The following is a 23,579-nucleotide window of genomic DNA, read 5'->3' as shown; positions in this document are numbered from 1 at the left end:
TGGCTGCAGTTCATCAGCTATCATCAATAACACCACTCCCCCCCCCCATTTTATTCTCTCTATCCCTCCTAAACACACTATAACCTACTACACATTCTATCCCACTAACTATATCATCTTCTGTCAGCCATGTTTCACTAATGCCAGTAACCTGTGGCCAGGAAGAGCCAATCAAGGCCAAAAATTCTTCCTTCTTGTTCCTAATACTCCTGACATTAGTATACATGAAATGCAGTGATCCCTTTGTCCACCCCTATCTTGATGTGTTATTCTAAATATCTCATTCCCATTTTTTGTCCTTAGTAGTGGCTTGGGTACATTACATACATTCTTACACTCAACTGTCTCACTGATGTCTGCATATCCATTCCCCCCCCCCACTCCTTGGTAGCTCTAGTTTCCCTGGTTCTGCACATTCATTTTCACTTCATTCAGCAACCCTTTTTCTAGTCTCGCACACCAAATCCATTCAAATGCAGGCCATCCATCTTGTATAAATCTTTCGCCCATCAAACTCATTCCACACATCCACGAATACCACACCACACCGTCTGCATAACCTGCGCATAATGTCAATTGCGATTATGGCCCTCCTTCTAAACTCCTCTCTGTCACACCACAGCAACAGACTCACCATTCTAACTCTGTCACTCTTTTCTTTTGCTACCTTTAACAATACTTTCAAGTCCTCTCTCATAAACAATTTATCTCCTTTCAATTCATTCATACCCACCACAACTATCAATTCATTCACCCTCTGTTTTTGTGCTCTAATACTCTCACTTACGTCCTTAAATTTCACACCCAGTAAGTATGATTTACTTAAACTCCCATCTATCACTCCTCTTAATAACAAGTCACCATACGACACTCTTTCCTTCATTTCCGAAACTCTCCCACTCTTACGTTTATTTTTCCTTTCAAACACTTGTTTATTTACATTAGCCGAATCACACTGGAAAGAGTTTTGCAGTGCTCTAATTGCCGCTGCGCATAACCTAGCGATCTCACTTCCTACAAATAATTCCTCATTTTTTTTATCATTTAAACCATTTTCTCTCTCTGTATAGTTTTTTCTTATGTAAGACATGTTTGTTTTCTGCCGGAGTACATTGTGGTCGGTGGAAGTGGTATGGAAAGCTAGACCTGATTTGTGAGTCAGTCAAACGACTTACAAAACTTGTTGGATTTTATTTCTTTATTGTGCTTTTAGCTTAATAAAAAAAAATGTGGTCCAATTTCAGGAATATGCCTTATAAAGAAAACAAGTTATTTGTGCACTATGAAAATTCCCAGGATTAAATGTTCTTCAGATCAAAGAGAGAATTGCAACTTCCATGATCTATTCCACTATTTTCTTCCAGGGTAAGAAGATACATTTGTAAATAGCATGTTTCAGTTTCCTGAAATGAGATTAAGTGAAGCATAATATCTGAATACTTTATAAAAACATGAAACTTTTTAGAATATATCTACTGAAAAATTGATAATAAATATAGACAATTTATAACTTGATTATTTATTCAGCTTAAAATAGTTGATGTTTTATGAAGAACATCTTCCCACAAATACATTGGCAAACAGTCAACTCTAATGGCCAATATGTTAGAGACATCTAACGTATTAGAGAGATATCTAGTGCAGAAGTTATTACATCCCCAAATACACAGGAAATTTGTGGAAAGAGTTTCAAAATTTTATATTAGGAAGTATAGCTTGCACCTCACTAGCACTAGTTGAATTTTGTCATAAGTCCATTTGTAATTGTAGCTTAAGATTACACTTTATATCGTCTATTAAGAAAACATATGTTGCTGCTTTTTATTAGTATACATTACATGCCACTGTTTTCAGGAGTCATCACTACTTTGTGTCTACCACCCACCATACAGTATTTCTGGCTGCTAATTACATGTTCTCTGGCAGATGATTTACAAGAAGTAAAAACCTGCTACCTCCTCTATGAGACAGGCTAAACTCACCTTTACTCTAAAAAGCCAATATAAATACTCCTCTTGTCATAATGAAAGGGCATGTCTTTTCAAATTGAAGTGCACAATATCCTTACTCTTACAGCTGTTTTCTAAAAATAAGCTTGAGAACTATCAGGCGGTCTACTTGCGAGTTTTCATCTCATTTATTTACTCTCATCTCTGTTATCACATATCACCCCTTCCACTTTAGCTCTTTGCCTTGTGATAGTAATGCATATTTTCAGGTAATTTAAAATCCTTATCTGCATACCAACAACACAGCCACTCTGTACAAAATAAATTTAATTTGAATATTTAATCATGTTAAATAACATCAGAGAGAGAGAGATCTCACAATTAACCAACCTCTGAAATGGTTTAATGTGTCAACCAACCTCTGGTACAGCACCATGTAAGTAACCAACCTTTGATTATCCAACCAGCATTGAGAGATTACTATAATACAATCACAATAATAAGCTAATGTTAACTTGTTAAGTAAATGTGTCCTCACAGTGCATATTAACACAGCTTTGCTACTTTGGGAAAGCCAGTTTAATAAATTGACCACAGAATGGTAGTTTGCCAAAAGTTGGGAAAATTTTTGGCATCCATACCTTTCATATTCAGTATGTGTTTAAAGAATGCAGGGGATCCAATAGAAACCTCTTCTGAAAAAGGCAACCTTAAAAATACAGCTATTCTGGCAATCAAGAAACTATTGAAAATGACCTTATGTCCTCCCTCGTGTTATTTATGTTTTGACTTCATTTCCAATGGATTCACATCACTTGTAGCTTGCACCATGCCAACTTACATGAGCAAGGAATTTTATAAAGTGTCTGGAGATAGTGTTGTAATAAGTTTTTAAGAGGAAATCAGATTTTGTTTTGTTTTGAATAATGTATTATGATCAGCAAAAAAAAAAAAAAAAAGTTATTGTTTTCAGCCATATCTATGCACTAATAACAGATTCGCACATTCTCAAGTATCTGACATAATGTATCTTAGGAAGTGTATATTGTTTTACATCAGTGGTGCACCCAGAGGGGGGGGGGGTGACCAAAGGGCCTTGCCCCCCCAAGGAAAAAGGAAAAAAACTACAAAATTTTCCAAAAATCTTTTCCTAATTAAAATTTTTTTTTTTAAATTTATGTTGTGTCGTGTCTTCTATTTCTATACTGCTTATGAATTAGCGATCATTGCAGATGCTCAGTCATAGGTCGTATGAGATGTGTAGTGTGTATTCTCAACTAGGACCCCTTCCCCAAAGATTAAATCTTGAGTGCACTACTGTTTTACATTATAGTGAAATTGACTTCCTAGATATGCTACAACCTATTGTATTAGCTATAGAAGGATATTTCAAATTCATCTGAATTTGAGATATCCTCTGATTCGAATATCGATAAGTTGAATGAAAATGTTTCATGTACAACTTTGCTTACATGAGACTCAAATTATGGCTTAAAACAAGAATGTAATTTCTTGTCAGTTGAAATATATATTTCAACCCCACATGAGAGGTCACAAGAACCTATAGTATCCTTTCTTAGACACACTAGTCACCCGCCAGCCTCATGGAACCTTGGTTTTCTCAGTTTATAGAAAACCCACCCATACAGACAGATACATTCACCAATAATCCCACCATCCACCTCACAACAATATGGAGTTACACAACAGGGCTAAACTTATCTGTTCAAATGACAACGCCCTAACCACGGAACTTAACCACATCCTCAACACTTTCTCAGCCAATGGCTATCCCCCCTCCAAAAAAAAAAAATCCAAAAAATATTGACACCAGTTAACCACAACCCCCCCTCACAACGAGGATTATTCTAAATCTATCACCATTCCCTACATCCGATGCACCTCAGAAAAAAAGTACCAAAATCCTAAAAAAAACATAACTTGACCTCTTGTTACAGACCATATAAAAAATTGGCATCCCTTATCTGCTCCACTAAAGACCATCCACCTCTCTTAGACCCATGGTGTATACCAGGTTCCTTGCAGCTGTAAGCTGTTCTACTTTGACCAAACAGGGCAGGACAGCGAATATCAGAATTTCAGAACACAAGGACTACATCCGTTTTCACCAGTACAGCCACTCTGGTCTTGTAGACCATGCTCTAGATACTCGCCACAGAATACAGTGGAAGAAAGCCATGGCCGTAGTAAATTCAAATTTGAAAGGCTATTCATGGAATCAGCCTCAGCCCTAAGAAACATGCCAAACCTCAACAAGTTTGGTTGCATGAGACTGTCCCAAATTTGGGAGACTTACATCAGAAGACCTTCAGCCCAACGGCCTAGAATACTTACATAGCCCACTAGGGGCACCATCAGGACTTTTTGGAGAAACAACAGCTTCCTACTTTGTCCTTGTGTGTAGTGCCTGCATGCACCTGTCTTTATTTTAAGTTCCTGTGAAAATGGCAACGTGACGTTGCCGAAATATTGGAATATAGATTAAAGTTTAATTTATATCATTTGTATGTTGTAAATTCTTTCAGTAATTTAATAAGCATATGTAATAATAAATAATAATAACCTTCAGACGGTAACAAAATGTAAAAAATTAAATGGACTGTAATCTAAAAAGAGTGAACTAAATTATGCCATTTAGTAGTGACATAATTCAGAGGGACAATGTCAAATCTCTAGCCTTAGTACTAAGGTTGTTTCATGGGTTAGTTTTACATCTAGGTGTCCAAGCCCATCAAAACTTGAGGTGGCAGCTAGCTGCCCTACTGAATATTTTCACTTAAAAAAAAAGTTACTTACTTAATTAGTGGTTTTATGTATTTTTCTTCTGCTTTGTAAAATCAAAATTTTTGAAAAAATCGTTCACCATATTTCCAAACTTCTTTGCGCCATTCACGAGAGGCTTAAAAATATCAGAAAGACCATTCCTCTTCTGATCTGTACAGTTCTGAAAGATAAAGTGCAGAAAATTGATTGATAATCAAAGAATAATCATTGTATTAGTGCATGTGCACGCAGATGTACACTCACACACACAAATTAAAGATGCCAAGAAATTCATTTTGGAAAATTATGGAGACAACTACCGTGTTTGAATAAAACTTTAGTTTAATATAAACCAAAATCCACATTCGATGTTTTGACCTTTATATCAAGGTCATCTTCTGGAGCATATATACTATATACACATCATCAACTTATCTAAGCCGCACTAGGTTTTAGAGTGGAGAAATCAAGAGCACTTTGCTCAAAAGTTTCCATAATAGAAGTTAGCAATTGGGGGCAGCAAGAAATTATATTCTTTGTTTAATCCTTTATCCAAGTGTAAGCAAACACAGTTTGCATGCGAAGTATTTTCACGACTGGGCTACTTATATAGAGAGATTAATGACTTCACATCGATTGTCTTAGTATCCCATAATGCAAAGCACACTTCAGACATATATAATGCATAGCATTATGAGAACAGCCATTACCCAGACTGGTTTTGACCTTTATTAAGGTCGCATTAAGTGGGAGCCAGACCCAGAAGAGATAGCAAAGTTGAAGTAATGTTTTCTTAAATCATTCTAATGGTGTTAGTAAAAAGTGATATACGAGCACGGGGAAGTTAAATCCACCTTTTCAGTGAGGGAGGAGATGTTGAAGCTCCACCTTTTGTTCGCAATGATTCCAAAAGAATTGAAATAAGGGTTTGTACAGATCAGATTCTGTGTTTTCCCTGATATCTGTAAGGTGAATGATGTGTAGTAGTGCAGGAATGACCAGTTTTGATGATACTGGCTCTTGCTGAAAAGGAAAGAAAACCAATGTTCCATTCATGTAAAGTGATTTCGCTTTTGCTGATCAAGTCTTCTGTTGTCAGTGTTGGAGCTTCCAGGAATAGAACTCTTAGCATATTTATAGGATCTCTCCTTGGGATTAAGTCAAGTGGTAAGTTGGCAGTTATCCACTGTCCGATGATTAATAACTTGGGGGGGGGGGGGGGAATACAGTTGGCCTCGAGTCTGCCACTTTCTCTGAACTGATGGAGTATGTTAAAGAACCTGCTTTAATCTTACTGTCTCTCTGGAGGTAAGATTAAATCATCTGCTGAGGTGATAGTTTTGCGCTCTCCTGGGGCTTGATGGTAGTGGTATTCCTCTTATCATAGTGGCAATACTCATCCATTTCAGAAACGGTTCTAATACCAGACTGGAAAGTAGTAAACACTCAGAGGACAATCCTGACATTCTTTTGCAAAAAGGGAGAGGATCTGATCTGTAGCCTTTACTGTCAAACTAGTTTCAGCTTCAACGTAAATTTCCCTGATTGCCTAGCATAAACTTTTGCCAAACCCTGCAAGATATAAAATCTGGAGGAGAAATTCATGTCAGACTATGTCACCCCTTTTTCTAAGTAGTATATGCTGAGTCTGCCAAGCATTACTGTTTATTTTTGGAAAGCTGCACAATATCTCTTAGCAGGAAAAGGTTGAGTCCCATCTCTTGGCCTGGGATACCATACGTCTGTGTGCCAAAAAAAAATATTTTAGACTGACCTTCATTCAATTATCAATAAATCCAATTGTTATCGGGTGTGATGGGACGCCAGTTGCATATGATATGATTCTGTCATGCCTTTCTTGGGGATGAATACTGTGTAACTCTTGGAGAAGTCCATTGGTATGTCCCCAGTCTGGAGGAATTTATTAAAGAGCCAGATTAGTATGGGTAAGATGGTGTTCAGTGTTGCTCTATAAAGTTCTATTCCCAGGCCATCTGGCCCTGAAACTTTTTCTTTCCTGCGCTATTTAGCCACTAGTTTCATTTCATCTGCTATTATAGGGCCATTTTGAATCAGCTGAACATCAGGCGGCAAACATGGTAGATGCAATATACCTGGAGCGACACCGCTACTTGCTTGCTTGTCTGAGAAGGCTTCTTTTCAGTGCTCAGAAAAAGGCATGATTCCCTAAGTGCTGCTTACTGTGTTCCTCTACAGCTTCATATCATTGATGTTTTTTTCTCTGGAGCTTTCCAGAATAGCTTTATTTTATTTTATTTTTTTTTTAAGAGAGATGTAGAAGGAGTATCTGCTTACCTGAACTGCAACCTTACTTTTAAACTTTTCTTTGTATCAATCCAGAGTATGAAATGCCTGATTCCTTGTTCACATGCCAAATTAGCTTTTTTCTGTAGCTGATGAAACTTCTGACGTTGCTGCAGGTGTCTCTCTTTCCTAAGACTTGAATTTACTTTGTATGACCAGTCCGGAATTGAGGCTGAGTCGCCAAGGTCTGGAACATAAGCTTTAAGAGCACCATTTTGTGATCCGAAATTTTCCGTTGGTTGGGAATGCCCAGATGTCTTATGTTGATTACTTGATGTTCTAGATGGGTGGATACATAGAAACAGTCGATCTGGGTACAACTCTGGTTATGAAACCATGTGCAGTCCTAGTTACCCTGATTTCGGAAATCAGTTTTTACATAAAGTCCCTAACGTAGTCACTTCACCACTACTTGAGTTTTTACCACAGTTAATTTTGCCTATGTTCTTGTCCTCCACACAGTTCCAGTCACCTTCTGCTATGATTTGGTTTGCTCCATAGCAGTGGTTCCCAACCTTTTTCTACTTGTGTACTCCTTTTAAACTCATTTCTATAAATCATACCCCTTGTTTTTAAATACTGACATTTAACTAATGTTTTGCATTTTGATTACTTGACTTGTTTTTCCGCCATTACTGATTATTTTTCATGTACCCTTCAATGGCCTAGCACGTACCCCCAGGGTACGCATACCACTGGTTGGGAAGAACCGATGCCCTTGAGTCATCTGATCTCTCATGTGTCCATCTAAACCCCAATCAACAGCTCATATTCTTCCATTAGTATCTCACTATAAGTTGAAGAATGAACCAACAATCAGGAGTAGCATCAGTATTCGGACTCCATGACTCCTCATCCCCCAGAATAACAGTGGGTAATGGTTTAAAAAAATTGTCCACCAATTTGAAAAGCAAGTAAAAAGAGTAACTGAATATTATATAACATGATAATCAGATACTCTTTTTACAAGAAACTTATATGACATGGGGGGGGGGGGGTGGAGAGATCCTTCCCTCCCTTCTGTCAGTAGTGTGCCACTGACCTCGTACATATGAAGGTAATGTCTTCAACCTGGTGTCCAAAGGCTACTATCCCTCCTGGACTTTTTTCCTACTCTGTTATGTAGCCTCATGGCAGCTCGACTGACACTGGGTATGGGAAGAGGGTTGACCACGAAAAGTGTACTAGTCTCCACATCAACAAAAACCTCAAAATTTGCTCCATGAACATTAAAGGTCTCTCAAGATCCAAAGCCTAAGTCATCGGAAAAATATCCCAAACAAGAACATCAATGCCCTGTTACTTCAAGAGACCCATACACAACCCCAAATATACTCAAGATCCCTAGCTTCATCTTAGCGTTTCCATCTCAGACATGGTTTGGCCACTTACATGCACCCAGACCTGCTAAACTCAACTCAGCCATTACCTGATGTGGAAACGCCATTGCAATAAACATGGACAATCTAAAATATCTCCATCAAACCTCCATCTCAGCCATAACCAAACCAGATGGTAAGCCCTCCCACCACTTCATGTGAGGACTACCAATCTGCTGACCTTAACGGAGAACAACTGGCCAACTAGATGGATATCCACAACCTTCACCTGATCTTCGATGCCAAACAACCAGGAACCTGTGGCTCTTCCAGATGGGGAAAAGCATATACTCTTGATCTATGCATAGTCTCTAGAGACACTGACAACCATTCTCTGCTAATAAATAGATCTATCAGAACTTACAGTTTCAGCAGTGATCATCATAGACAAATTGCATCCCATTTATTTTCAACATCTAAGATTAATCCAAAGACCTCGAGAAAGGACACACTAACTACTGAGACACAATTTAATTTCATGATCTGAAACTTCAAATCTCTGTAGCCCAATCACAACAGAGGAAATGCTGCTATCACTTACCAAGCGGCCGTTGATTCCAGTGGTAAGTCCACTGGAATCAAGCCTCCCTAAAATCCCTTGGTCAGTGTGGAAAGGCATGGCTGTCAGTTCTGTTCTCTACTGGAGAACTACCAGCCCTCTGGTGAGAATCAAAGATAATCGGGGTTCCCAAGCCACGGGAAGACCCCCCCCCCTCGTTTGGAAGCCTTTGCCCAATTGCCCTTCTCTGTTCAACCTACAAGCTCCTGGAAAGAATCATACTGATATGGATTTCCCTGCTCATCGAGATTACTCTCCCAAGTTCTGGCAGAAACTGCTGTGATCAAGTCTTGGCTTTAACAACTCAAACTGAGGCTGGCTGCTTCCAAAAGAAATCAAAATATAGAGCTATCTTCATTCACTTGACATCGGCCTATGATAACAGTATAAATCAGTCTTGCTCTCAAAGCTCAGTTTCATTATAAAATGAAACAACCTTACACCTTTTATAATCCAAGCTCACAAACAGAAGAATTCAGGTTCATATTAGAAGGAAGAGCAGACCCAGATTCCTTCAGAATGGCCTCCCCGAGGGCTCTGTTTTCGCTCGGACATTCCCTCAACAAAATTAAAGAAATATGCAGATGACAGGACGATAATCCACTAATCACCTTTCGAATCCCTGGAGTCTGTCCTAAACACATATGGAGATTCTTGAGAAACATTTCGAGAAGTGACATCTAAAGCCAAACCCCTACAAAAAGAGTGTCCACACCTTCACCTTTCCATCTTAACTGCAAGGAGGCAAACTGCCAAATCAACCTAATTTTCGGTGGTAGCCCAGTCAAGCATGATCCTCACCCCCGCAATACCTGGAAATGAACTTAGAAGTTTGACAAAAAAAATTACATTTGTAAAGTAAAAAACGAGAAACAGCATCTCAAGACTAAGTGGGAGTAACTCGGTTTGCAGAGAAGAGGTACTTAGGATCTCAGGCCTGGCCCTTGTTTACGCTGGTGCAGAGTACTGCACACCAGTCTGGGAAAGGTGTTTACACAAATATCACTGACTCCCCAATGAACATAATCATGCGCACGGTTAGCGAGACCCAGAAATCCATCCCTCTGCCATGGTTACCAGTTTTTCACAACATAACTCCACCAAATATACGAAGATGCAGGCTTCACTAAAAGAACTTGAGAAAATCAAATACTCCCTATATCCTTTCCACTCAACCATAATGAATTCTAGAACTGGGATGAAGTCAAGGTACTCATTTTGGGATAACTAGCACCTTTTCTGGTCCAGCACCTTCAACCTACATGTGGAACCAACAATGGGCTATGAACTTGCCAATAGATGGCTCTCTTGTGAAAGATCCCCTGCCATTAGCCCAGCTTCACCCTTCCTAGAAGCCTATGGACTACTATCAACAAAATCAGGGCGAACCAGGGAAGATTTGGCTATCTACTACATCAATAGAAAATGGCAAATAGTCCTTATTGTGACTGCACCCATGCTCTATAGACTATCAAACATATCATCAGCGACTGTTCCCCTTCGATTTTCCCACGGCGACATGAAGTGTCAAATGAGGTCTTAGAGTGGCTCTCAACACTGGACATTGAACTATAGGTGTACTCTGCCACATGAATAAATAAATATAACAACACGAGTTTCCATATATCTTGCTTGCTTTTCCATATTTCCTCTTGCTTGCTTCCTTGCTCTTGTGTTAAGCGAGGCGATGGAAAAAGTCGCATAACTGTTCTGTAAAAGTGGTTCCGATGTTTGCAAGAATTTATATTATCTCTAGCAGTGTTTCTCAAACTTCAGATATCCGCATGCCCCTTCTTAAATTTCCATTATGACCAAGTACCCCCTTATCAAATAAGAAATAAACTATATTTCATTGTAAATGTCTATTTTATTTAAATTTATATGTTCATGTAAACAAAAAAAATGTGATTCATTTTTAATAGAACAAAATTTGGAATAGGTTCCTCTTCATTTTCCGTCCATAAAACTCCCCATTCCAAGTAATTCATATACTTACGAAGATTTTTCATCTTCTTCCTAGGTTGTTCTCTAAGAGATGTCAGGCGACACCCTTATCAATTTCATTTGATCCACATGCAATATCAACATTTTCTTGTTGCTTACAGCTACTTGTATTTGCTATATTGCTCTTTTTCGTGGGGTTTATAAATCCAATCTTTAACCAATGATCCGTACTTAAGAATTTGAAAGCTAAAAAAATTACCGTATTTACTCGAATATAATTCGCACTTTTTTCCCAAAATTAAAGCTAAAAAATCGTGGTGCGAGATATATGCGTGGATTTTGGGAAACTAAAGTTTTCAGGAAAAAAAAATGAAAATGGTGTGACTTACCAAGAAATAGTTTCATCTTCTTTCCCATTATTTCAAGCAAAAATTACCAGTAATTTACAAGACTTGAGATACATAGAGTAGCTATGAAGTGCATATGATTGGTGCGGTATTAACAAAAGACCGCAACCAATTGAGTTGAGATGCTAATTCTCTTCAACCGAATTCCATAATATCTGAAACACATTTATTATATATTTCATAGTATTAACACATTCACGATGGGATGGTGTCAAGCAAAACCATATGTTGCGCCTGCAACACACGGTTTTGCTTGCTCCCCCTCCAACAGAAACTGTTGTATAGTCTCAAGCAAAACCATATGTTGTATGTGGTTTTGCTTGAGATCACAAACTAATGAATCACATCCCCCTCCAACAGAAACTGTTGTATAGTCTCAAGCAAAACCATATGTTGTATGTGGTTTTGCTTGAGATCACAAACTAATGAATCACATCCCCCTCCAACAGAAACTATACAACAGTTTCTGTTGGAGGGGGGGGTGATTCATTAGTTAGTGCCTTTTTTTTATCCCAGTTGTCTCTAATTGCACTATTTGTTGAGAAATATGATTCCATGCATTAATGATGCATAGCCGAAAATTGCCACGAACCCCCTGAAGACCTTTCGCGTACCCGTGTGTGGGGGGGGGGTATGCGTGTCACACTTTGAGAAATACTGCTCTAGCATAATAAACTGTGCCATAACACACATCCGTGTATCAATGCTCTCTAATTGCATGCAGAAGGTGGCAATTATGTCTGGATGTTATCGCACATCAACCAGCCCATTCAAATATTGTTAGGATCTTCTGGTCGCCCTGCATACTAAATTTTAAGTTTGGTTGGCCAAGTCTGCAATTTTCTGCTTGCCATCTTTTTTTTTGGGGGGGTGGGGTGGGTGGGTATTGGTCGGCTCAGTTGCTTTCTCCAAAATTAGCTGTAGGTACAGTACTAGTCGTGGAGTATCTGTACCGACTCTTCATGTGATTCTCGTAATTTGGGCAAGATCTTCAATGATAAAAATATTCACATTACCTATGGCATAGGTACTAGCTAATTCTTCTCATCTTTCTTTTGTTTCTTACCTTGTTTTTTCTGTTGTCGGTAGTGCTCTTAACTGTGCAGTTTTCATACTCTGTCGTTCTCCGATGAATCGGATAAGGAAAACCCTGGAAGTTTAGTTGTATCTCAGAAGTCAACATTATTCTCAGGTGTGACCAGAGTAGGTCACTGCTTGCCTCTTGAGTAGATGCTGTAAGAACTGTTGAATTTCTCCGTTGCTGCCTCTATTTTCCACTGTTTTTTTTGGGGGGGGATTATCCCTAGTACTGTTAATTGATTGTTTAGAGGCAGAAAATCCTTAACTGACATAGATGCTTCTACCAGTGCCTGGATACTAACACCAAGCCTTTCGGTTGCAGTTCTATGCGGGCAGTTGTTTCCTTTATACAATGTGCTTTGACATTTTGAATGCTCCACATTTTCCCAATTAGAACATTTTGCTTTTTCACCATGTGATTACTTAATCACATGGTGAAATCACAAGTTGACTCACAAACGCAAGTACTGCCATTTCAGGCCAACTATTTCTGCATAATTCTGACCCCTAACATATTAAGACGATTAGGAATTGGTGTTTTCATATTCATGATAGCAGTTATCTCTCCCGATTTCCACTTTAAATTCTCGAAACTTACTCTTCTCCTTAATCGTAACGCATTTGCAGAGTGCTTTAACAATGATGTTACAGACCTAGTGGATCGGTTGCTAGTGATGAAGAAAATCATCACCAAATGGACAAGAAGAGCGCGAAAAGAGTAGTCATTAATGGGAGACTAATTATTCAAATATTGATTGGGTAGCAGTACAATCTCATGAGAAGGATGAAAATGCGTTTATTGAGCTGTTGTGGGACAACTTCCTCAAGCAGCGTGTAGCAGAAAGAACTCGGTCAAAGGGTGATAGATCTGATTATAGTGTTAGAGGGGGATTTCAGTTAAAGACGTAACTATTCTGCCTTCAGTTGGTGATACTGATCATGCAGTTGCCTAATGTAGATAGTGTGAGGGGTGACAAATGCAGAAGAAGCTGATCAACTAATGAGCGCCCATGTTTCAAAATGCTATCAACCCAGTAAATGCAACACTGAGTTCACTGCTACCTCTTCACTGGATGAAGAAATCCATGCATATGAGGAGTAAGTATTAGAGCTATTGCACAAACTAAATAAGAATTCAGCAATAGGGACTGGTGGGATATCAGCACGGGTGCTAAAATAGTGTTCAGGTGAACTATTCCTTGGATCAGGCTATATAATTTTCTCAGAACAGAAAAGATTCCGCAGGAGTGGAAAGAATGGTATGGGATGGTGCGAAGAACAATGGATCCAACTATTAACCAATCAATATCTCAGGAATGTTAATGAAGATATTGGAATAGTTGGTCAGGGCTCACATTCAGATATGGGTTGACAGAGAATCTCTACTTTGCAATGAACAGTATTGGTTTACTAAGGAAAGGTCATGTTTTAGAAACTTGCTCACATTCTCAATAATGTTACTATTAAGCTAGATATGTGTAATGGATATAAAATTATACTTTTGGATTTTGCTAAGGCTTTTTCCAGAATACAGCATGGAAAACTTGCATAAATTGGAGAATATGGGTTTGGATTATAAAATATTAGTGTGGATAAGAGGATGGTTGACTGACATATCAAGAATTGATATAAGGGGGATGAGAGGCTGCAGGATTTAACGTAACCAGTGGTGTACCACAAGGATCAATGCTTAATAGAGCAAATAAACTTAAGAGAGCAAACTCTTTGGTTTTTTTTCAGAAGAGAGCAAGAACTCTTATTCAATACCTAAGCAATCCTATGTCAGAGAGATTGTGATTTTGATAATTATCAAAGTCATACGGTTTCATTTCGGCGATATAAATTATATAGAAATAGTGGATATTCAAGATCCAACATTATTTCAAATCTGTGGCAGCACTCGTCTAAGTAATACAAGCAAGGGCAACTCAGATGTCAGGGAATGCATTCTCATAAGCTCTTTGTTCAAACTTTCGAAGTTTCTACATATATTCAACTTAATTTGAAGAATTGTTTTCAATTTGTTCCTGTCCCACAGTCGAACGCTATTGCAAAAATAATTAAATGGATTTTAAAAGTTTGTTGTTAATAGATAAAGCATCAAGCCATCCTATCACTAACTTACATTAAAAATCTTTTTCTGCCATCCAACACATTATCGTAGCCAATGAATCGTGATGTCATTGCTAAGTTAGGGCCTATTATGTGAAACGATTTTTTTTTTTTTCAAGCCATAAAAGTAACACAGGAAGATGGCCATAACTTTGACAGAATTTTGGAACGCTTTAATATCAGAAATGCTGTTGAAAATATTGGCGAATAATGGCTTGAAGTAATTGCTAGCTATATATATGAGAGCTGTGTGGCGAAATGTTTTTTACAGCATTGTGGAAATGATTTCACTAGTTTTGAATCCCAAATTAAAACTTTCTGAAGACATTGTGCTGATTGGGATAGATCTCGAGTTTTAACTTTGGATCCTAACAGTGTGCGCGGGCGCAAATGCACTGACTCGTATTCAAATGACCTAGATGAAACTCTCGCGGAAATGGATCAACAACGTTCTCAGCCCTCATATCTTATATGAAAAAGAAGAAGATAAATTAGATGAAATTGTCGCTTAAGCGCCTATTTCGATCCTAACATTGATAGAAGCATTAATGTTCGGAAAGCATCGCAAAATGCTGTTCGATGTTACAAAGATAAACACGCAGAGAAAATGAAGAAAAAAACTACATTGAATACGAAGTTTCTACATATATTCGTAAGTGAATATATGTCTTTACTATTTTTTCCCTTTTATTTTAACCCTTTATGATTTTTTTGAGTGCATTAATTAATATTTCTTGTGAGCTTGCACTAAACAAATGATGCGTAATAACATTATACCCCCCACGTACACACACACACACACACACACACACACACACCAATACTGTAATTATCTGTTTGAACGCATTACATTATAATATATTATATTTTAAACAGTGCGGGTTTGCATAGAACTTTTTCGGTACTACCTATTAACCGCGCTATGCAAAGTATTACTGAATTATAAAATCATATTATAAAATATCAGTAAGACAAGAAATGCTCGATCTGTTCATGTGTTTTAACGAAGAATCCATGTTTTATCATTATGATATATATTTTATATACTGTATATGGTTTGTTATGCTTTAAATAGTTGTTGTTTTTTTGTATGTTGTGTTCTGAGTCATGGCACCGGTACGCAAACGTCCGTTCGCTTTAGCGTAGGCGAAATGTATGCATTGCAGAACGAGGGATTTATGTAAAGAGAATGAAACTTGGAACACGTTTCGTGAGCGAATGCCAGAAGTGTGAAGAGAGTAAAAAGAATAATAGCGGTGAGATGAAAGACGAAATGCATGAAAATGATGATATAGAAGAGATTGATGTTACAGGCCTTATGAGTGAATTCAGGAATGAGACGGTGGAAAATTAAGAGAATGACCAGATGGTAATGGAAAAGATAGCGCACTTATGTGGAGCTCTCCACAAAAAAAAAACGTTAGATTGAGAGGTTGGAGAGACATCTGGCGGAGTATAATACAGAAGGAAATCGGGGAAGATGCGAAGGGAGAAAGCGGAGTATGGACGAGCTAAAGTGTGAGAATTAGGAAAGGATTTTGTATGGTGATACACAGTGGCGCACTCAGGATTTAAACTTGGAGGGGGCCGAGCACTCAAGATTTAATCTTGGGGGGGGGGGGGGGGGTAGACGATTTGAGAATACACTACGCATTACATACGAGCTATGACTGAGCATCTACAGTGATCGCCAATACATGATACCCGTGATCTCCTCTGGCTCTGCTCGGACAAACGAAGTAGCGCACGAGCACAACTTCGTTCGCCTTGCGTTCACAGCGGCCAGGATTCCCGAGAACTATGTGACCTTATGTGACCGCTAATTCATAAGTAGCATAGAAATAGAAGACATGACACAACATAAATTGAAAAAAAAAAAAAGAATTTTAACTAGGAAAAGATTTTGGGAAATTTTTCTAGTGTTTTTTCTTTCTTTTTTTTTGGGGGGGGGAGGACTGGGCCCCTTGGTCCTTTACCTGGGTTCGCCAGTGGTGATACATTGATAAGATGAGTGCTTGAGGAGAGAGAAGAAATCGTGTTTTCCTGGTGACATGATTAAGGATGCAGAGAGTGGAAGTTGTTTATATTGGCTGGTATAAATGATTTAGCAGGTGACAAGTGTGGTATGCGAGAAGATATAAGTTTCCAGTGAAAGTAAAACAGAAGAGTGAGAAAGAAAAAGTTGTGTGTCTGTTGCCACCGTGTGATAGAGCGAGCTGAGACTGAGTATGATCGCGAATGAGTCAGTGCGCAGATTATGCTGGGAAAATAGTGTGGAGTCAGTTTGATGGAAGAAAGGATTTATACAGAGTGGATGATTTAATTTGAATAGATTTGAAATCGGAAGTCTTGAGAATGTGTTGTTCCGTGAGATTCCGGAAGTGCGGAGTTAGAGAAACTAGAATGCTTAGAGGGATGCAGGTGAGCGTAGACCCACACCTTTTCATAAGGTGTGAGGGAAGTTGTGGGGATGAGTGAGGCATTGCACTTTAGGTGTACTAATGCTAGAAGTATTCAGAATCAGACAGAGGACTTTTTAGCATTAGCTACCTCAACTTTGGTAAATGTTACCGAAAATAATGTGCCCATTAGGATTACTTAGTGAGACTTGGTTAACCGAGGATGATAGTCATGGGAGTACAATGCAAAGAATCTAGTATCTTCAGAGGATAGAGGGAACAAGATGGAGGAGGGATTTTGCTCATAATGCAGAAGAAATGACGCCAAAAAAGAGTAGTCGTACATCAGAAGGACACAGGGATGCAGAGACCAGCTGATGGAGGCTATCTGGAGAAATATATAATTGATTACTGTTATAATCCAGGGAGGAATATAACAGAGATGCCGATGACAAGCATTAGCAGCGGAGAAACAACAGAAGAAAATCAAATAGTTGAATTATTGAGTACCACCTAGGTGATGTTGCAATGTCAGATGTGGCATTCACCAATCGGAGAATAGAGGCCGAAGAAATGGAAGTGCTTAAAATATTGTTTAACCTCAATGCGATTATACGACATATCGGCCCGTGTATTACGAGAATGTGCATGTAAGCCAATCAGCATTGCAGGAGTGATGGGTAAGACATTGGAAAAATTGGTGAAAGACAGAATTCAGGATTGGATGATAGGAATATGTTACTCTATAAGGGATGGTTTTGTGAAGGGTAGGTCTTGCCTTAGTTTTCTCACTTTATCATATAAAGTGACAGTGGAGATGGATAAAATAAATAGCTACTCGGTGATATTACTAGACCTTGCAAAGGTATTTTCTAGGATTCCACATAAAACTATTGCATGAATTAGAATAAAAACGATGAATATGAATCATGTTATTTGGATTAGAGGGTTTCTGATGGACAGATATCAAAACAGTGGTTTATGGCGTAATTAAGTCCTGGAGAAGGCAGGTGACCAGTGGCATAACATAGGGCTCATCACTTGGTCCTCTGTTTTTAGTGAGTACATCAATGATACAGGAAATGATTTGACAGGAAATATTCACTTGTTTCCCCATGGTGCTAAACTGGAAAGTGATGCAGAGATCCAGCTGCAAGGCTTCAGTAGACTAGCAGTATGGGAAAAGGTAAATAGCAGCAACCTTGACGTGACCAAGTGTAAGGTGATGATGCACTTTGGGACTTTGAAGCTGTGTACCATATTAATGGAACTAAACTGCAGGAAAATGATGAGGCCTTAGACAGGAGTTCTTAGGCTCATTGAGGGAGGCCCTAAGCTTGGGGTGATTGTGGAGAGGAAGTTGAAGTTTAGAAAGAATATTGTGAACGTAGCCAAAATAACACTTCAGATTACGTTGTTGTTGTTGAAGAAGAACACACTAACACACACTGATAAAGTTGTTCTCTATATTAGCTTTAACAAGGCTGCATCTGGATTATTACACGCAAATCTAGACGCCGATTTCTTGGGGATTAAGAAGAGGCAAAGAGTATCCAGAGACAAGTGAGAGATTTGGTAAGTCTGTGGAATGCTCCATGTAAAAATAGATTGACAGTCTGTGGATCTCAAAATCTGCTAGCTGATAAGTGAAAAATATGTAATATGAAAGAAGTATGTTGGTTATTAAAACCGTTTTATAGCATTGAAACTGAACTTTTTCATTACATGGCAAAAAGGGAGAAAACAAGCGGTCACCCATGAAACTGTAGAAGCATGGTTTCCAGGGATGTTAGACTAGATTTTTTTCTTTAAAGAATGGTGAATTGGGCACAAGATGAGGTTGCTTTCTCAGTGAATGAGTTTAAGGAGAAGTTTGATATATATTGTTGTGAATAATGGATATCACACAATAAGTCTTCTAACTCCATCGAGATACCTGTATAATAATTACATAGAACTACAATAGGTCGTATATGGATTTCTGTAAAAAAATTATAATTTATGAATTACACCGCTGTGTATTTTAGTTACACAGGATACAAGTTTCAGCTTAAGGATATCCGATTTCTGAGTTCGTATAATTTTGGAGAAGTATTGTTCTTATTATTAGTAGTAGTATTATTATGGGCAACTCCAAGGATATTCCACAAGGGAAGCCCTAAACATCATGTCAAGAACTATCCAACATTTGAGCAATAACTATCATACTTTGCTTTGAACTCATTCACAGTATGGCACCAACAACAGACGCAGTCTATTTCACTCATTCACTACTCTCTAAGCAAAATACCTAGTTCATCCGTTTTGCAAACAACACTCTTATTCAATTTCCATAGATGGTCCTAACTCTCCCAGCACCAGACATTTGTAAAACTTCCCCTGAATTAATCTTGTAAAAACTCTTCAAGTAATTTGTATGTCTCAATCATATCATCCTTTTTCTGCCTATCAACCAGTTTCTGTAATCCACAAATATTCAAACCCTGTTCTCGTAAGGTTGATTCCACAGTCTTATTATCTTGGTCACTCACCTCTGGATCCTCTCCACCTCCTCATCATCAACAACAAGAAACCTTGATGCCCAGATCTGTGCACACTAGTCCAGATGGAGGTCTTATCAAGGCTCAATAAAGAGGAACAATAACCTGCTTGTCTTTGCTCGTCAAAGTATTCTTCAGTAACAAGTGATCTGATGAGCTGCTCTAGCCACTTTATAACCCCTAAACTAACACTTCCTATCTGCAACACTCCCAAGTCTCCAGCTTTGTCAATTTCTTGGAGTACAGTTCCACCAATGTGGTATACAGCTGGTAATCTTTTCACCCCAAAATGCATAACCTTACACTTTGCCACATTAAACTGACATCCATTCTCTTTGCTCAATCTGCCAATCTACCCAAATCATTGCAAAATGTTTACATCATCTGTATTAACTATTGCTCTATCCAACTCTGCATCATCAGCAAACAACAAAACAGAACAGTTCCCCTCAGATCCTTTCCTCTATCGATAATGAACAAATTAACGAGAACAGAACCCTGCAGCACGCCACTAGTCACAGGCCTTCTTTTGGACTCTACTATCTGATTTCTCTCCATCAACCACCCTCCTATCCATCTCACCAATCCTATATCTATCCACATGTGCTGCAGTTTTCTGATTAGAATTCCATGTGATATCATGTCAAAGGTCTTTGCAAAGTCGAGCAGTATCTGTAAACACATTACCTTCATCCAACTCAGCTCTCATTGTATTATCAAACGTTAACAAGTTACTGAGGCATGACCTACCCTTCAAAAAATAGTGCTGCCCCAAAAGAGTATCCCATTTCCACTTATCCATTCCTGTATTTTGCTAATGACCAACTTATCTAATACTTTGAGAAGTATTGGAGAAGTCCATAACTCCTGATATGCTGATCGGTTGGTAATTTGCTGCATCAGTCTTGGAGCCTCCTTTATGTAATGGAACTATTTTCTACTCTCTACACCCCTTGATTCTAATCCAGATCTGAGAGTTAGATTAACAATATGGTCAAGGGCAATGAAAATTCCCTCGCCGCTTCACGAGGGAATTTTCAAACTCGAGCTGGTAAACCATCCAATTCCACAGCCATATTCACATGAAGGTTTTGTAATATGCCATGCATTTCCACTTCATTTACCTCAGTTCCAGTATAAGCCTTTGGCTTTCTCGTTATGACAATACCTAAATACACATTGTATAATTCTATATACGGCAGAACTAAAATTTTGGGGAGGTGGGGAATATTATTCTTTGTGCTCTATATGATTCGAATTTAAGTTTTATATCTATCCCACAGGCTACTGTGGGATAGATATAAAATCACGCTACTGTTCAAGAGCAAGATAAGTTGCAGAACATGTAACGTTGAAGCATATAGAGTAGCAAACAAATTCATTAATATTGCAAGAAAATAAGTACAAAATTAAACTCCTTTATCTAATAATTGAAGTGTTCTCCTTTATTCATCAATTTTCATCATGAACTGACATGATTGTATTGTCATTAGTAATGACAATACAATCCGCATGTTTTCGGCCAACTTAGGCAGTGGTATATCATCATGCAGTTGACGTCAATATTAATCGGAACACCAGACCATAACCAGATCTAGGATTTGGAAATATAGTTTGCACATTTATGAAGACGCTCATTTGTTCTGTAAAGCGTGCTTCCAGCCGCAAGCACAATATTATATCATATCCTGTCTCAGGAAACTAACGTAATTTAGGACTGTGAATGTAGTCTACTGTCTACTAGCTGCCAAACACTATCTGAGGAAGCAGGCGGTATTTGCGCCTCGCCACCACCAATTTTTGCCAAAGGCAATGGATCTCTGACGCTTTCCGACACGTTTCTTTTTTATTAAACGAGCCACGTGCTTTTATTTTATAAGTGTTTTAGAAATTTCAGGCTACTGTTCAAGAGCAATTCGATATTATTTACAAATTTGAAAGGCTTATTTTGAAATTCTCATACTGATGTATGATATGAACCGAACTTCTGTATAATCTGCTTTGAGAGTGAAAAGTATTTCACTGGTATTCCAGCCCACGAAAGGTTATAAACGTATAATCATTTTGCGTATTATTATTAAGAGAGACCTCTAGGGAGTCAGGAACTCGTCGAGGGAGGCCATACTGTTCGCACCGGCTGTCATACCTGTTCTTGAATTCATTCACGCTACTTGCATACATATTATCCAACAGAAATCCAGCATACTCAAGTGGTCATAATTTCCTGCTTTGTAGTTCAGCATGTAACCTTTTCTAAATGGAACATTCATAAATTTAGCTACTTCCCAAGTGAATACCGCATGATCACTATCCCAATCGGAAACAGAATAGTTACTTCTTTTACTGAAACCTCCTCTGACTATAATCAGATCTAACACTCTTTGACCTCGAGTTCCTTTTGTCACATGCTACTTAAGGAAGTTGAATCGCAACAGCTCAATAAATTCAGTTTCGTTATTCTCGTCCGATTTTATAGCTATCAATCAATGTTCAGGTAATTAAAGTCCCCAAGTATTATTATTATTATCCAAAGACTTATCGAAGGAGAGCATCTGCACTGCAACTGTCCGTCTCCACCACTCAATCCACCAACTGCATCATCTACTGTCCACCACCACTAGTATTTTCACTGACAATCACAAACATCAATACCTACGAGGGAATTTAAACCCGACGCCTTTGGCTAGAGAGCGGATACGCTAACCACTGGGCCAACCACGCCGGCATTATGATTATTCTTTTCGCACCCATCGTATTAATTTGTAGTTGCATTTCTTCATCACCAGCAACCGATCCACCAGGTCTGTAACAACACTGCACTATGTATTAATCTTGTTAGACTTCACCTCACGCCTATGTACATTGTTCTGCCGAACTGGCTGGAACGATTCCATTATCTTTCAAACCCATCTGTTCACTGTCCAACTTCACACATAAGGAAACTACTTCTTTTCCTCGTCTTTTATATCCTTTTCCTCGGTACTCCAGAACACCCTTCCCACAGTAAGGACTATATCCTTCAGTCTTTCAAAAAACACTACAGATACCTTCTTATTTCTTGACTACTTACCCAGACATGACACTAATGTATTATAGGTTTTGCAATCTCTCACGTGGAGTGATTATTGATATAAAAGAAATAAAATTAGTACCGTCGGTGGAGGAGGATTTTTTAAGTGTTTATTTATTTTGTATGATTTATATTTTACATTATCGCAACAGTTATAGAAGAGCTGGAGGCATCTAACATTAAGATACCTCAGAGTTTATCAAATGATGAAGAGTACTGTCATCGGCAAAGTTGTGAATAGGATTTGAAGTCAGAGAAAAGATGTGGGTGAGAGCACAGAACCCTGAGGCACTCCAGCATCAGTGTGGGAATCTGATGAGAAGAATCAATCCACCATGCGACACAGCGAACGGCCAGTTAGGAAGCTGACAATCCAATCGCAGAGTGTTGAAGGGAGGCCATAAGATGGCAATTTGGTTCAGCATGCCTCGATGCCAGACACAATCGAATACCTTAAAAATATAGATCGAGAGAACATGAGTTTCTCCAAATCTTCCCATGGCCTTAGTCCAAAAGGTAGGTGAGATTAGGAGGTCAGCTGTAGAATGAGATAGAATGAGATAGAATCCTTATTGGTGATCGCTAATTAACTGATACGTCTCCAGATAATGAAGAAGCTGGTTGTTGATAATTTTCTCCTTCACTTTTGAAAGTACTGAGGTGAAAGAAATGGGTTAGATGGCTGACATATTTGTTGTACATTGTCTTTTGTCTCCATAAAGCTGCGTATGAGAAAGTGGTTATTTATTTATTTCTAAAAATAAGTAAATCTTTGCAGGTAATTAGCAAGCAACTGACTGCTAGGTATCAAAGTGAAAAAGGTGTTGCAGGAATGTGAAAGAGTCAATTCGAGAGAGAGAGTATTCCAGTAGTTCCGAATTTGCAAGATTTTTCAGAATCCAATCGTGGGCTTCTAGTAGTAAGTTTAAACTTGTCTGCTCAGTATGGTTGTAGAACGCTTATGTCTCATGGGATCATGTTCGCTGCAGTATACCCGTTAGGCATATTAATGTTTAGGGTGTTTGGCAGCA

The 23,579-nt window shown here is 38.5% G+C and overlaps 1 long non-coding RNA gene across 2 annotated transcripts in view; it reads right to left on the bottom strand.

Annotated features, from left to right (window-relative positions):
• Positions 1-1,177: 1,177 nt before the first annotated feature.
• The window catches only part of LOC150106517 (uncharacterized), a 43,245-nt gene continuing 20,843 nt past the window's right edge, over positions 1,178-23,579 (bottom strand). For both annotated transcript variants that reach the window (XR_016548312.1, XR_016548311.1), the window contains exons 5-6: positions 4,767-4,914; positions 1,178-1,403 (exon numbers count right to left, since the gene is read on the bottom strand). This is a non-coding gene — a long non-coding RNA (uncharacterized LOC150106517). The remainder of the gene's footprint in view (positions 1,404-4,766; positions 4,915-23,579) is intronic.

The sequence above is a fragment of the Typopeltis vanoorti genome, chromosome 5 (genome assembly GCF_054136105.1).
Source record: "Typopeltis vanoorti isolate ZY-2024b chromosome 5, IOZ_Tvanoo_1.0, whole genome shotgun sequence".
Lineage (NCBI taxonomy): Eukaryota > Metazoa > Arthropoda > Arachnida > Uropygi > Thelyphonidae > Typopeltis > Typopeltis vanoorti.
This window is presented reverse-complemented; position numbering and strand designations above follow the sequence as displayed.